General features: G+C 39.5%; 1 pseudogene; it reads left to right on the forward strand.

Moving 5' to 3' along the window:
- LOC132152577 (partitioning defective 3 homolog B-like) overlaps window positions 1–14,066 on the forward strand; it is a 340,755-nt pseudogene that overhangs the window by 230,204 nt on the left and 96,485 nt on the right.

Below are 14,066 nucleotides of genomic sequence, written 5' to 3' on the forward strand. Positions count from 1 at the left end.
TTTGCTGCTGTATCAATACATAATCATCCATATCTATACGTGAATCAGCAAGGAATGCATCACAATACATTGCTGTATTGATATTTTGAATAGGGCCATTTAAAGCCTTGTTCCATTTGCCCCTTTTATACTTTGAGCACCTGCCCCTCCAAAGGTCTCTGCACGGCCCTACTCAGAGGGAGTGTCAGCCACGTTAAAAAAGTTAACCGCTTAAGTCATTTGTGGATTAATGCGTATTGGTGACGCGAACCATTTAAAGCGCCAACCCTTTAAAGTTTGAGCATTGTTTGCAAACTGCAATTGATTAATTAATTAAAAACAAAGTAGTTGATATGCTTTGTTGTTTTTGTTGTTTAGTAGCAGTAATATGCAGTTATTAGCCGTGTCCAGTGTATTTGTTGTTGGTTTTTATGAGACCCCCCTTGAAATGACCAGGACCCCACCATTGCCCCCCCCAATCAAAATTGTCTGGAGCCGCCACTGGTAGGGAGAGATAATTAGAGTGGAGACGGCTTTGCTCTGGTCTGCAGGTGTCCTGAAATACAGCTCCTGGGGGGTATTCCAGAAAGCAGGGTTAACTTACTGTGAACTAAAACCTGAACTCTCGGTTGATTAACCCCAAAACCTTGCTTACTCGACGTATGTGGTTCCAAAAACTCGTCCGGGAGTAAGTTAATTCAACTCAGAGTATGTTCCTGGTTAAGACTCAAGACATTCTCAACAGAGCGACGAATCGACGAGTCACTATAGAAACGGGCGCTAAGAAAACACGCGCCATGCTGTTTCTTTCTTCTTCTTTTGTTAATTAGTTGTTTACATGCTTAGAGCATATCTCCACCTAATTGATGGCGGTGCAATCATTTTTATTTTTTTCCATTTAATCTTTAATACTTGAGAATGTGAATTATATTGTTTGTTTTATGCTAATTATACATTAAGTCATATCAGATATGTATTTTGATTTAGAATTTAGACATTATAGAAAAATGCCACTCCATGCAGTGAGATATAACATATAATAAATAAAATATATAAATATATATAAGTTAAACCTTACCTTGTCATAGTGTTTTATAATTTATACATACCTCTTAATACATAATTTACAGATAACTCTTATATATGCCAATAAAAGAAATAATCATATTAGAATAATATATTACCTTATTTATTACTTATATTAGCGCTTCCTCATTAACATATATATATATATATATATATATATATATATATATATATATATATATATATATATATATATATATATATATATATATATATATATATATAATAGGCTATATTTCATATTCTAATATTATATAATGTTGTGCGGTATCTGTCACGCCCACTGAAGGCTCGCTGAAGTGAACTAATCGTGGATCATAACCTGCTCTGGAGCAGGTTATGTTCAGAGAGTGAGTTGCTATGACAACTAACATAACCTGAAAGTTACCTCCGTTTTTGGAACCGAAAGTTGAGGTTATCCATTTACTTACTCTTAAACATACCCGGGTATGTCACATAACCTGCTTTCTGGAATACCCCCCTGTTCACCATCACTCACAAGAAATCAAAACAATCAATGCTTAAAGGAACAGTTCAGCCAAAAAAATAAAATTGGCATTATTTACCTTTTCCTCCCAAACCTATTTGACTTTGCAAAAATTTGAATACAATAAAAGCATATGGTGACCACAAGGTCTCCAGAAAGTCAGAAAAGTGATATTGTTAATTAAAACCATTAGAAACGTTTTATAATTTAAATAAAATGTAAAAATAAGATTACAAAATAGAAATGTTGCTTAGATGACTAATTGAAATTCAATGTGAAATTGAATTACCAAAACTTCAATGAAAATAAATGAAAACTAAATAGAAATATGTTTAAAAAATATCAAATAATGACGAGCACATAACAAAAATCTAAATGCAAACTAAATTTTAAATGAAAATATAAAAATAAAACCCAATTGAAAAATTAATTAAACTGTTATACTATATAAATAATACTTAAATACTTTAAATATTCGCATACGCAGATGAGATTTAAGAGGTTAAATATGCTGACCTGAAAGGCAACAGTTTTGGTTGATATCATGCAGGTTTGGAACAATGTGAAGGTGTGTAAATAATGACGTTGAATTGTGAATTTTCAGGTGACCTATTCTATAACTAGTCTTCTCTAAACTCCTACATTATTAGGCTTTACTTCATAAGAGCTAATTTCTTGGCCATAGATCACTTTGAAACATTTCCAACATTATCCCTTTCACTGTAGTACTGGGTTTAATAAGTGTCTGGGAAAGTGGCCTTTAGAGATTTACCCCGCAGCATTTTGAGCTTTTTCATGTCTCTCTTGCTGTCTTTGTCTTTCTTGATGTGAACTGTTGCTCACCCCACATACCATCATATTCAGATCACACACAGATGGGCCCTGTGGGTTCCCTTTTATCAGCACATTGAAGCTTTGTGACAGTGTACGTATGAGGTCATTGTGTTTATCTGCTTGTTCACGGTTTTGTGTACTGCAGATGTTTCAATTTTAACCCCTTCCTCTTCACGCTTCACTTAAAAGTGCTTTTCCATTCATCTGGGTTTCCTTTAAATAAACCTGGCTTTATATTTGTGGTGTCAGAGAATGTGAATGTGGCGGTACGTTAGTGTGTGTTAAAGACGTCAGAGTGAGAAACTGTTAAAGCACCTTTTTCACTCATCCCATCTCTTCAGAAGAAAATATTAAATCCCAGTCTTTGCTTTTCCCGCAGCCCTCAGGGAAACGTTATCCAGAGAGGATACAGATTTGCCTACATCTCTTGAGAGAGAGAGAGAGAGAGAGAGAGAGAGAGAGAGAGAGAGAGAGAGAGAGAGAGAGAGAGTCTTAGCAAAGCAGAAAACCAGAAGGAGAGTGAATTAACTGGAAAACGTGAGAGAAAGACACTATATTTTTATTTTACAAGCAGGTAGTTTAATTAGACATAGAGGAAATGAATGTTTGGCACAGAGAGAGAGAGAGACGTGATGTATTTCTTGGTAATGATCAGCACAGTTTGGCTCCGCAGGCCTTCACCCCCTGTAGAGTTTACTGCCGCGTGATGAATTTAACACTGTGGAACAATCAGCAGCTCTTGACTTCACTGTTAGGCAATTTTACACTCAATTTTGATAAACTATCAGTGTACTAAATCACTTTAACGATGGTGCAATTGTCGTAGATTGTTAGGATAATATTTAACGGCACTCTTGAATAAAAACATAGTGCCATTTTCAGGGCTGTTCCAGAGCACTGAAATGGTCACTTCCCAGAATGCACTGTTAAAAACAATGAAATTCAGTGTCTCACTATATACACTTATTTCATCATGATATCTTAAATCTTAAAAGTCAAGTGAAGTGTAAATGTACATAGACGATGTCTAATATCCGTCTTTAACATTGTTTTTGTTTTTTATCATCTTCTTGTTAGTAGAAGATGACTTTTACGCTTTTATACAGGTTTTATACAAATAAATATTAATTTATTTCCTGAAAGTGTAGCAGCATAATTGTCTTCAACACTGATAATAATAAGAAATTATTGTTGAACGGCATATCAACATATTAGAATGATTTCTGGTGGATCATATGATAGAAGGATCATGAATAACAGGAATAAGTTACATTTTAAAATATGTATTGCAATGTATTTGCATCATCAGAATTATTTTAAATGTTACATCATATTTGTAAGTTCATTTATTTAATGGGGAATTTACAAACTGCATGAATTACATTTTCAAGATTAGAATTAGGGGGGGGGGGGCATATTTTCCAGTGTGACTTCATAATTGTTAGTGGTAATTTGGCATGCCACAACTGTCTTTCACTTGTTTTGTAACCACTCCCCCTCCAAGTACTGTGCCTGGTTAACTGACAGGCTGTGTTTGAAGCATCTCTGAACAGCTGAAGCTAGTGGCAGGGTCTCTTATGACAGCCTAATTATTGCCTTTATTTATCCATGTGCTGGTTTGGGCTCAGCAGGGCTCCTCCTTTGATAGCGGCCGCTGTGTCCTTTAGCTTAGAGTCACAGATCCTGTTAAAAGACACGTTTGTCTCTGGTGCATCCACTTACACTTGGGGAAAATCATCTGGTGTCAGACTAAGACAGCACTCCCCTGGTCCATTCGTGTTCTTGAAATGGCAAGCTCCATTCTGATTGGCTGGCTTTATGTAAGATGACCCATAGAATCTTTTGAAGAGTAGAAAAAGCACCTAATGCAAATAGAACTACCACTAAAAAGCTTTCTGTCACTGTTGACAAAGAAAAAGAGTGGGGAAATGTTTTTAATTCTTTACAGCTGTACACACATCATATTGTAATTCTGACTCCTAAACTCATATAGAACCTTCCCAGGAGCATTTGAAAGCAGAATTAGCATGACTAGCTGGGATCTGATGTACCTTCAAGTGCCTATGCATGTCATTATATGCAAGCATATTTACTTCATTCTGGATATCAAACACATTATTTTATGATATTAATAAAATCTTTAATTTGCTCATCTCTTCCGAAATCTCACAGCCTTATCCAACAGTTGTCAATTTTGGAGTGTTCAGTCATTTTGCTATTTTCAAATTCATTTATTTTTTTTATTTTTTTTTATTGAGTGTGTCAGAATGCATTAGCAGCATGTTATGTATTAATGTGAGTGTGAGTTTTAGTGTTAAGGTCTCATAGGGCCTGATCTTAATGAGGCAGCAGAATGGATGTTCAGGAAGTGCATGCCAAAGCACTAACATTAAATAGCTGCAGTCTAATAAGATAAATACAGTATTTAAGTTATGAGTGTGCTGCATCCACACACAAATACACAGCCAGAGGACATACAGGAAGTGTGCGTGATCGTGAGAGAGAAACAGTGGGATGGCTTGTCCTTTCTCATCTGTTCATTCACATTTAGCATAATGCATGCTTGTGCTTACAAGGCTTATTAACTGGTATACACTCAAGTACCTCAAGCTTTGAATACAGCTGGATTCTTCCTGTGTTGATTGAATAAATTGCTATATAATCTGTAAACGTTAAGGTATGGGCTGGATATCAGAGTGGAGTTCATCAAAACAGTAGCTTTGCAAACTAAATTAGCATGGTTAAATTCCAGTTACTAGAATGTATCTGACTGTTTTAAAATTGTTCACTTAAGTAAATCTGTCATTTAAATAGTTTACTAGAATGAATCTGACTTTTGAATCATTTCACTAGAATGAATCTGATTCTTGAATCAGTTCACTAGAATGAATCTGCCTATTTGAATTTGTTCCGAAATAAATCATTTCTTTACACAAAATATTAAATCAGTTCAATAGAACAAATATGTTATTTTAAATCATTTTACTAGAATGAATCTGACTTTTTGAATCAGTTAATACTATGGAGGAGGAAGAGGACAGTTTAGAAGAGTAATTCAGTTTCTTCTTTCTAGCTCCGCTAAACATAAACTGTGTATTATGACATGACTTGTGGTGTGTTTTCATTTTCTTTTCATTTCAGACATGTTGTGTGCGTGTGTATCTGTAAGAAAGTGAGGGAGTGCTGTAAGAACAGGTATAAGCGATGAGTGTGTTTTATTGTATGCTTGAGTGGTGCATGGAAAATCTGGTTTGCACTTAAGCTGCATTAGTCAGCACCGATTACACTGAAGAACTGAATGTGTCTGTGTGAGGATGTCTCCTGCTGTCTCACATGTCTGGGGTCACTTAGAGTTATATGACTTACTGTAGGATTTCTCAGCTCAGCCTTCCTCTCAGAGCTGTGCGTTTGTGTTTTAGATTTTGGTCTCTTCTTATCTGACGTAGGTGATGTAAGCGAATCAAATTACAGCTATATGATCAGCCAACTAAATTAACATTGGGCCTCATTCATGAAACATGAGCAGAGTACATTTCTGTTCATAAATAATTCTCAGAATTAATATAATCTTAATATTTTCATAGTGCAGAATACAGTTTCTTGGCCAGTAAGAAATAACCATGTCCAGTAAATGTTTTCAACTCCCTAGTCTTTTGTTAGTGTGGCAGAAAGTTAATTTGGCCTGTATTTAACCACAGGCTCACTGATCATTCTGACACCTTATTCCTCATACAGATATCTTAACACTTCCCCAGTTTGTCTGGGAAAGCCGTCTTTACCTCCTGGCAATGTCAGCAACTTGGCAACATAGCGTTTGCTCATTGGAATTTGTTTGGAAACAAGAGGAAAGACTGGAGCGCTGACTGGCAGTGAATCATCCGTCCTGCTCGAGCGCTGAGTAACGGGTGGAGACTGAGTGAAAGAAGGAAATGTTCTGGACAAATCTGTTGACTTAGGTGAGGCCGCGATGACTGAGCTGCAGGCAAGTGTGAATCACCTTTGAATTTTCCTACTACTTTAGTTTTATTCACTCTGTGCCCTCTGGAGCTTCCCACAGGTGAATGCAGTCCTTCTGTGTTAGTGTTAAACTGTAGTTTTTGATGGCATTGCATTAGATGTCTCAAAGGTTCTGCTGAGAAAGATATATACACACCCAAGACAAATGAAAGAGGGTTTATGCATTGTGCTCTCCATTTGTTCTTTTATAATCAATTAATTCTTTAATTAATTTATTAATTCATTGTTTCCCTAAATTATCTGTTCATTTACTGGATTCCTGTGTTCACTGTTCAATTTTTTGGTTCCTTAATTAATTCCTTTGAGCCCTCGTTTGTTTGTTTGTTTGTTATTTTATTCATTGGTTTGGTTATTCATTCAGACATTCATTCATTAGTTTTTTGTAATTTTCTATTCATTTATTATTTATTTATTATTATTATTATTCATTCATGTCTTTTTTTAGATTGCCCACAATATATGAAATACCTTACATGCTTATGTGTGTGTGTGTGTATGTGTGTGTATGTGTTTTTATCTTTATTTTTCTCAGTAGCTGCATGCCTGTGATTATATTCAAGTAAAATCATGGTGTGTATAAAGCCGCGTTTCCACTGCAGGGACTTTACCCAGGAACTAGGGACTTAGGGCTGGTACTCAGTGTGTTTCCACTGCTAGAACCAGGATCTAAATAAAGTTCTGGGTAAAAAAAGGCCCCTCAGAAAGTCCCTGCTGGCGAGGTAGAACTTTTTTAAAGTTCCGGAACTTTCGGGGGTGGGAGTTGAGCGCTAAACATGCTGATTGGTTGAGTTCATGCAGCATTGTGATTTCAACCACCATTTATTTGGATCATTTTCAAAATATTTATGTTATTGTGTCATGAAATTTAATTTTTTAAGTATTTCAGGCAAGAATGTAGTTGTTTAAAAATTTAAATCTGCAAATATAATTTGTTGTAGGTAAATCTAACAGGTAATCTTTTGTCTGTATTCAGTTTATCTATATGTTAAAATGAAAATAAAAAGTAAATTCATAAAGCTAATAAAATTAATAAATAAAGCAATTAATACAATATTTTGTTTAATTGTAATGGCTGTATATATACACATTTCCCTGAACTAAGTACATTTCTGCGGCTATTATTATGTTTAAATGAAAATGTATTTGATATCCTTTTTCATTTTATTGTAAATATACAGTCAGGAAAATTGCTGTAGCCAAGGCTAGCTGACTGATGTTACGCTGCTGTTTGCAGAATTACCGGATTTGCGTCGCCGCCGACATCACACTCCAGAGTCAAATGCGCAAAGTCCGAACTACAAAGGATGCAAGTCCAAAATGTGCGTACTTTCTATTGAGAAACTCACACAGACCTACGTCACGAGACTATTTACCTAATCTTCACGGTACTTTAGACCACGGTGGAAACGCAGAAAGCAACAGGTCTGGGGGGAAAAAGTTCCTGGTACAATTGTTCCGGGTAATTTCGGTGGAAACACGGAAACAAGTTCAACCGCAGTGCAGGGTAGGACACCGTACAGCTCATGTTCTCCCTCACAGTATATGAGAGACATGCTCACATCATGATCATTGAGTTTGATGTGAAGATTATCTAGATTAAGTCAAGTCATGTCTGCTTTATTGTCAATTCTTCCACATGTACAGTACATACTGTACATACAGAGAATCAAAATTGCGTTACTCTCAGACCCCTGGTGCATACAGATAACATTAACAGTAGAACCTAAAAATCTAGATCAAATATAAAATGTAGATACAACTATACAATAAGGGAATGTAAAAAAGACATATAATAAAATTAAAAATAAAGTTAAATAAAGCAGCGCAAGGCACATGGCAGATCATGCAAATCAATGAAGTGAACAACAGTGCAGATAAAAGATTTTTATTGCAAAAAAAAGCTTATTTAGTCTGATTATAATGACAAAGGTCTACTTCGTCTACTACTTCGAGCAGTTATTTTATTTAACTGACTGATGAGGTAGTGGAATGACGTCAGTTCCATGCTGAATGAGGTAGTGAGCAGACCAATGCTGCACAAAGTGACTGGTGCATGTCATTGTATATTAGTGGGGAGGGGGTGGAAGGACCTGGGGATGTGGTATCTGGGGTGGGGGGGGGTTCATAGTTCAGTGGTGACTGGGGCAGAAGAGGGGAGGGGGGGCAAGTTTGAGAGGGAGTTCAGCTTCCTGACAGCCTGGTGGATAAAGCTGTCCTTCAGTCTGCTGGCCCTGGCCTGGAGACTCTGCAGTCTCTCCCCTTATGGCAGCAGGCTGAAGAAGCTGTGTGACGGGTGGGTGGGATCACCTGTGATGCAGAGGGCTTTACGGGTGAGACGGGTTCCATAAATGTCTTGGAGGGAGGAGAGAGAGATACCAATGATCTTCTAAGCTGCTCTCACTATGCATTGCAGAGTCTTTCGGCAGGACGCGTTGCAGGCGCCATACCACAAAGTGATGCAGTTCGACAGGATGCTCTCGATGTTGCCTCTGTAGAAGGTGTACATGATGGGGCGCAGGGCTCTGGCTCTCCTCAGATTGCAGAGGAAGTAGAGACGCTGTTGTGATTTCTTGGCCAGTGCTGCTGTGTTTTCAGTCCAGGAGAGCCTCTGTGATCCTCTGTGATGTGCACACCCAGGAACTTGGTGCTGCTCACTCTCTCCACGGTCGCACCATTGATGGTCAGAGGAATGTGCTGAGTGTGTACTCTCCTGAAGTCAACAACAATCTCCTTCGTCTTCTCCACCTTCAGAGAGAGATTGTTGTCCCTGCACCACCCGGCCAGGCGGCTCACCTCACTCCTGTAGTTTGTCTCATCTTTGTTGCTAAAGAGACCCACCACAGTCGTGTCATCCGCAAACTTAATGAAGAGGTTGGAGTTGTGTAACGGTGTGCAGTCATGGGTCAGTAGAGTGAAGAGAAGGGGGCTCAACACACATCCTTGGGGGGGGCCCAGTGTTCAGTGTGATGGTGCTGGATGTGTTGCTGCTGACCTGTACTGCCTGAGGTCTTCCAGTCAGAAAGTCCAACAGCCAGTTGCACAGCGAAGTGTTGAGCCCCAGCTGGAGCAGTTTGTAAATGAGCTGTTGAGGGATGATTGTGTTGAATGCTGAACTAAAGTCTATGAACAGCATTCTGACATATGAGTCCTTTTTGTCCAGATGTGTGAGTGCTGAGTGGACGGCTGTGGCGATGGCATCATCGGTCGACTGGTTGGACCAATATGCAAACTGGAAGGGGTCCAGGGAGGGGGGAGGGCAGACTTGATGTGGTAAATGACTAGCCGTTCAAAGCACTTCATGAGGATGGGAGTAAGTGCAACAGGACGGTAATCATTGAAGCAGGATGGAGATGGCTTCTTTGGAACTGGAATGATGGTGGTAGTTTTGAAACATGTGGGAACAACAGCCTGACTCAGTGGGATGTTGAAAATGTCTGTGATCAGATCCAATTCCTGTGTTTGAGTGTGCACTGGATGTGAGTTGGTAAAGAACACTGGTGTGATTTTCACTGGCAGTGTGTGCATGTGCTTGGAGGAGACTAGGTGTGTGTTTGTGCGTGTGTAGCTGGAGGCCATGGCCTCTGCTCGCTCTGACATTGATACACTGCGCTGAAGCTGTGTGCTGTGCTGCTTGGCTGGGCGGCAGTGGGTGTGAGACACAGGCACACATGAGAAATGACCTTCTATGAGAGAAGAAAATGGAGATGGGTGCAGGACTCAATCACTGGTGCAGAAATGATGCATGTTTACAGAACATCTCTACTGACACGGTCTGGCCCCTACAGCCATTAAGGGACTTCCCAGAGTGTACTCACAAACATTAGACAGTCATTCAGCCTGTTTTCCTAGATAAACGTCATTTGCGAATAGTGATCACTCAGTGATGTCTTTCTGTGCCCCTCTCTCTTTCTCTCAGATTTTGAAAGAAAAAAGAAGAGAAGAGCAAGACGGAGATTTCAGAAATTCTGAGTGAGGAAGAGTTGGAGAGGATGAAGGAAGAGAGAGAGAGGTGGGATTGATGTCATCACACCACACTATCAAACAGCATTCTAACTGAGATCGAACCTCATAAGTGACTGATTTCAAAAACCATACTGTACATTTGCAGCAACATTAAAAAAATCGTAGTGGTAGTCTACATAGTACACATGTATTGGGTAAAATAATGGATTTTTTTATTAGATTTAATTCCTGTTTTATTGATTCTTTGAATGAATAATATTAATGCATTGTCACATTGCATTTTGCATTGTCACATTGCATTATGGAATTGCTACTGACCTTTTGGAACAGCCTTTGTATTTTGATCATGACTATACTGACTTGTCTGTAACTGTGGAGATTATTCTAATGCAGTTTTGTAGGGAGTCAGACATAGATCCATTGAGCCAGCCCAAAGCAACAGTGGCAAGAAATGCCCTCTAGAAGTAAAATAAATTTGGGAGCTCAGGACTCATAGGAGGACAACTACTCCCAAGGAACCTTACCTACATCAACGAGAAACCTGTGGAAGGGTGCATCACCCAAAATACACTACACAAGAGAGTGTCATATTTGTGAACTACGGTGTTCATAAAGTAAAAAATCACTCAATAGAATAATAATCACAATTTACAATTGTTAAATGTTTGCAGTTGCCAAGAATTTTAAAACATTTACGTACAAACTGATAAAATGTATAGCTTAACATGTTGTATTCCAGTCATTTTGACACAGAGGATTTTCAGAGAGGATCATGATAATGATAGTTAATGTTATCACATTAAAAGTCAAACTTACTGACTTTTCTTACACAGGGAATGAAAACAACAACAAAATGTGAATTTTTTTTTTTTGACCTTTGGGATTATTAAAAAAATATATATCTTGTTACACTTATGCATTTAGCAGACGCTTTTATCCAAATCAACTTGCATTCAGACTATACAAATTGTATTTATTTATTTTTTCCAGTATGTGTGTTCCCTGGGAATTGAACCCACATCCTTTTGCACTGTTAACTCAATGCTCTACCACTGAGCCACAGGAAAATCCATGTCCTTGTGGTGTTCCTTGTGGTGTTTTAAATGTGTTGTAATTCTATTAAAAGGGGTCATATGATGTGATTTCATGTTTTTCTTAGTCTCTGGAGTGTTAAAAGCTGTTAGTGCATACAGAAGATACATAAAGTCACAAAGATTTAAAGTCAAATCCAAAGAAATATTCTTTATAAAAGTAAAGACTCATCCACACTCTCCTAAAACGCCTCATTTAAATACTCCCTCACGTGTCTACATCAATGTGTGGAAAGATTTGCATAACACCACCAAAATGTATCAGCAAAGAAAGATAGCGTAACCTTTTTAAACTTGTTGTAGCATTGCTGCTGCCTTGTAGAGATGCTGTGTGTTTCATTGCGAAAGCCAAACTACTTTGTTTGGCCTTCCAAAAGAGGACACAACTAGAAATCAGTGGTAAATGATTATTTACAACACTGTTCCAGAATGGTACAACACAAATATTTGAGTGTGTGCAGCTCATTTTATGGAGGAAAGTTTCCTGAACCTGGTAAGTGGTGTAACATTTCCATCACACGCTTTGAGGTATCTGGCCAATCATAACGCATTAGATAGCTGGCCAGTCAAAGCACACCTCGCTTTTCAGGATGATGAGCATTGTAAAAATCCATGCGTTTCAGAAAGGCAGGGCTTAGAGGAGCATGTATGACACACAGGATCTTAGATGATTCATTGTATTACACACAGGATTCGATCTCTCTTTTTTTGTCTCTTTCCATCTCATTCACTCTCCAGGACTGACAGCTTTTTGTGGTCCATTACTGAGTTGCACACAGCACTAGGTCACTTCCTCTATCTCCGTCTCTCAGCGTGTCATGTATATTCTGTCAGAAGACAGGAGAAAAGGATATATTTAGCTGAGATGCAGGGATGATTTTGCAGTCTTTATTTTGTGTTTGCCGAGGCTTTTTTGGACTTGGAAGCATGAGAAGTGTGAGTTGGAGCCATGCTGTTCTCCTCCATATGCTCCTGAGTGGCATTTGTTCAGAGAGAGACTTTATTGACTGAGCCTGTTGTTGTAGTTCCTGATTGAGACAGAAACGGAAAGTGGGAGAGAGAAAATCAGTTGGATGTATCCGAAAGGTCTTCCTTGACCTTTCCAGTTTATTGTAAATACGATTCAAGTTCTTGCCGTTGTGTTCTCATTGCTTGTGTTGTTTGCTCAATGCCTCCCCTGAAATTTTGGATCATACACTACCGGTCAAGAGTTTGGAGTAATTAATTTTTTTTTTAATGTTGTTGAATGAAGTCTCTTATGCTTACTGGGGCTTGCACTTAATTGATGAAAGATACAGTAGAACAGTATTATGTGAAATATTAGTATTATCAATATGTTAGAATGATTTCTGAAGGATCCTGTGACACTGAAGACTGGAGTACTGCTGAAAATTCAGCTTTGCCATCACAGGAGTAAATTACATTTTAAAGTCTAATAAAATAGAAAACGTACTCGGTTACTAACGTAACCTTGGTTCTCTCTAGAAGAGGAAACGAGTACTGCGTCTTAGCTAAGACGCTATGGGAAAAGTCTCTTTTCACGAAATACTGAAGCAAAAAATTATCCTTAATTTTGAATTTTTGTAAAGCGCATTTGCAGCAGCACACAGCCATAGGCGAGACAGCTCGCTCGCTAATTGGCTGCTCTGCGGCAACTGCACAGCCTTCATGCCACTTCCCGCCGAAACGGGTGTGGCCCAACCCTATAAAAGGAGCTCGAAAAGGCTGACTCTCCTGATTTATTTCATCACCGAAGCGAACCAGAGTGAATCGTACGCACGGCAGAGAACGCAGTACTCGTTCCCTCTTCTAGAGAGAACCGAGGTTACGTTAGTAACCGAGTACGTTCTCCTACAAGAGTTCTCTCGTACTGCGTCTTAGCTAAGACGCTACGGGAACCCCATGTAAAGCGCCGTGCGCGCAGGGATCACACACCAATAAACCTGGAAGCAACGCCCAGGATTTACAGTGCACAGTCACCCGAGGGACTCACAGAGAGTCCAGGACAGGAGGGATGGGGGGGAACCTCCGTCCCGTATCTAGCAGCACCCGTAGATGCGGCAATATGACATCACACAGTCGAGGCAAGGCCTGACCAAGGAGTTGGCGTTCCGCCAACCTGCACAGGTTTCGGGACCCGAGACCGCCCTGGCGATTTATGTAGGACACCACAGACATGTTGTCGGAAAGGACTAAGACGTGGTGGCCCTTGACTCGGGGACAAAAGCGCGTCAGCGCGTTCTCCACTGCCAGCATTTCCAGACAGTTGTTATGTTGGAGTTTTTCCCGTTCTGACCACAGGCCAAAGGACGGTCTGCCCTCGAGCAGCGCTCCCCATCCCGAAGTGGAGGCGTCCGTCGACACCATCTTCACTTTCGAGGAAGTCCCCAGGCTTACACCTGATTGGTACCAGTCGTTCGCTGTCCAGGGTTTCAGGGCTGTAACGCAGCTCTGATTGACCCTGAGACGCAGCCGACCAGATACCCATGCTCCGCGAGGTACCCGCGCTTTCAGCCAGAACTGCACTGGGCGCATGCGGAGCAGGCCCAACTGAAGAACTGGAGATGCTGAGGCCATGAGACCCAGCATCCTCTGAAATTCTTTGAGCG

Source organism: Carassius carassius, chromosome 11 (genome assembly GCF_963082965.1).
Source record: "Carassius carassius chromosome 11, fCarCar2.1, whole genome shotgun sequence".
Taxonomy (NCBI): domain Eukaryota; kingdom Metazoa; phylum Chordata; class Actinopteri; order Cypriniformes; family Cyprinidae; genus Carassius; species Carassius carassius.